The sequence below is a fragment of the Cyclopterus lumpus genome, chromosome 18, assembly GCF_009769545.1.
Source record: "Cyclopterus lumpus isolate fCycLum1 chromosome 18, fCycLum1.pri, whole genome shotgun sequence".
NCBI lineage: Eukaryota > Metazoa > Chordata > Actinopteri > Perciformes > Cyclopteridae > Cyclopterus > Cyclopterus lumpus.
Window position 1 is genome coordinate 675,001 of NC_046983.1, and position 2,500 is coordinate 677,500.

The window sequence follows — 2,500 nt, forward strand, 5'->3', positions numbered from 1 at the left end:
TCTATGCTTCATGTGTTAAAGCTGCATTCTCTCTCCTGACCACCAGGGGGCGACCTCTGGTTGTATAGAAGTCTATGCTTCATGTGTTAAAGCTGCATTCTCTCTACTGACCACCAGGGTTGACTCCTCTGGTTGTATAGAAGTCTATGCTTCATGTGTTAAAGCTGCATTCTCTCTCCTGACCACCAGGGGGCGACTCCTCTGGTTGTATAGAAGTCTATGCTTCATGTGTTAAAGCTGCATTCTCTCTCCTGACCACCAGGGGGCGACCTCTGGTTGTATAGAAGTCTATGCTTCATGTGTTAAAGCTGCATTATCTCTACTGACCACCAGGGTTGACTCCTCTGGTTGTATAGAAGTCTATGCTTCATGTGTTAAAGCTGCATTCTCTCTCCTGACCACCAGGGGGCGACCTCTGGTTGTATAGAAGTCTATGCTTCATGTGTTAAAGCTGCATTATCTCTACTGACCACCAGGGTTGACTCCTCTGGTTGTATAGAAGTCTATGCTTCATGTGTTAAAGCTGCATTCTCTTTCCTGACCACCAGGGGGCGACTCCTCTGGTTGTATAGAAGTCTATGCTTCATGTGTTAAAGCTGCATTCTCTCTCCTGACCACCAGGGGGCGACCTCTGGTTGTATAGAAGTCTATGCTTCATGTGTTAAAGCTGCATTCTCTCTACTGACCACCAGGGTTGACTCCTCTGGTTGTATAGAAGTCTATGCTTCATGTGTTAAAGCTGCATTCTCTCTCCTGACCACCAGGGGGCGACTCCTCTGGTTGTATAGAAGTCTATGCTTCATGTGTTAAAGCTGCTTCATGTGTTAAAGCTGCATTCTCTCTACTGACCACCAGGGTTGACTCCTCTGGTTGTATAGAAGTCTATGCTTCATGTGTTAAAGCTGCATTCTCTCTCCTGACCACCAGGGGGCGACTCCTCTGGTTGTATAGAAGTCTATGCTTCATGTGTTAAAGCTGCATTCTCTCTACTGACCACCAGGGGGCGACTCCTCTGGTTGTATAGAAGTCTATGCTTCATGTGTTAAAGCTGCATTCTCTCTACTGACCACCAGGGGGCGACTCCTCTGGTTGTATAGAAGTCTATGCTTCATGTGTTAAAGCTGCATTCTCTCTCCTGACCACCAGGGGGCGACTCCTCTGGTTGTATAGAAGTCTATGCTTCATGTGTTAAAGCTGCATTCTCTCTCCTGACCACCAGGGGGCGACTCCTCTGGTTGTATAGAAGTCTATGCTTCATGTGTTAAAGCTGCTTCATGTGTTAAAGCTGCATTCTCTCTACTGACCACCAGGGGGCGACTCCTATGCTTCAAAAAGCTGCATTCTCTCTACTGACCACCAGGGGGCGACTCCTCTGGTTGTATAGAAGTCTATGCTTCATGTGTTAAAGCTGCATTCTCTCTACTGACCACCAGGGGGCGACTCCTCTGGTTGTATAGAAGTCTATGCTTCATGTGTTAAAGCTGCATTCTCTCTCCTGACCACCAGGGGGCGACTCCTCTGGTTGTATAGAAGTCTATGCTTCATGTGTTAAAGCTGCATTCTCTCTCCAGACCACCAGGGGGCGACTCCTCTGGTTGTATAGAAGTCTATGCTTCATGTGTTAAAGCTGCTTCATGTGTTAAAGCTGCATTCTCTCTACTGACCACCAGGGGGCGACTCCTATGCTTCAAAAAGCTGCATTCTCTCTACTGACCACCAGGGGGCGACTCCTCTGGTTGTATAGAAGTCTATGCTTCATGTGTTAAAGCTGCATTCTCTCTACTGACCACCAGGGGGCGACTCCTCTGGTTGTATAGAAGTCTATGCTTCATGTGTTAAAGCTGCATTCTCTCTACTGACCACCAGGGGGCGACTCCTCTGGTTGTATAGAAGTCTATGCTTCATGTGTTAAAGCTGCATTCTCTCTCCTGACCACCAGGGGGCGACTCCTCTGGTTGTATAGAAGTCTATGCTTCATGTGTTAAAGCTGCATTCTCTCTCCTGACCACCAGGGGGCGACTCCTCTGGTTGTATAGAAGTCTATGCTTCATGTGTTAAAGCTGCATTCTCTCTACTGACCACCAGGGGCGACTCCTCTGGTTGTATAGAAGTCTATGCTTCATGTGTTAAAGCTGCATTCTCTCTACTGACCACCAGGGGGCGACTCCTCTGGTTGTATAGAAGTCTATGCTTCATGTGTTAAAGCTGCATTCTCTCTCCTGACCACCAGGGGGCGACTCCTCTGGTTGTATAGAAGTCTATGCTTCATGTGTTAAAGCTGCATTCTCTCTCCTGACCACCAGGGGGCGACTCCTCTGGTTGTATAGAAGTCTATGCTTCATGTGTTAAAGCTGCTTCATGTGTTAAAGCTGCATTCTCTCTACTGACCACCAGGGGGCGACTCCTATGCTTCAAAAAGCTGCATTCTCTCTACTGACCACCAGGGGGCGACTCCTCTGGTTGTATAGAAGTCTATGCTTCATGTGTTAAAGCTGCATTC

The 2,500-nt window shown here is 47.8% G+C and overlaps 1 protein-coding gene across 1 annotated transcript in view; it reads left to right on the forward strand.

Annotated features, from left to right (window-relative positions):
• Positions 1–2,500, forward strand: part of LOC117747915 (atrial natriuretic peptide receptor 1-like) — a 29,890-nt gene that overhangs the window by 22,475 nt on the left and 4,915 nt on the right. The window lies entirely within an intron of this gene.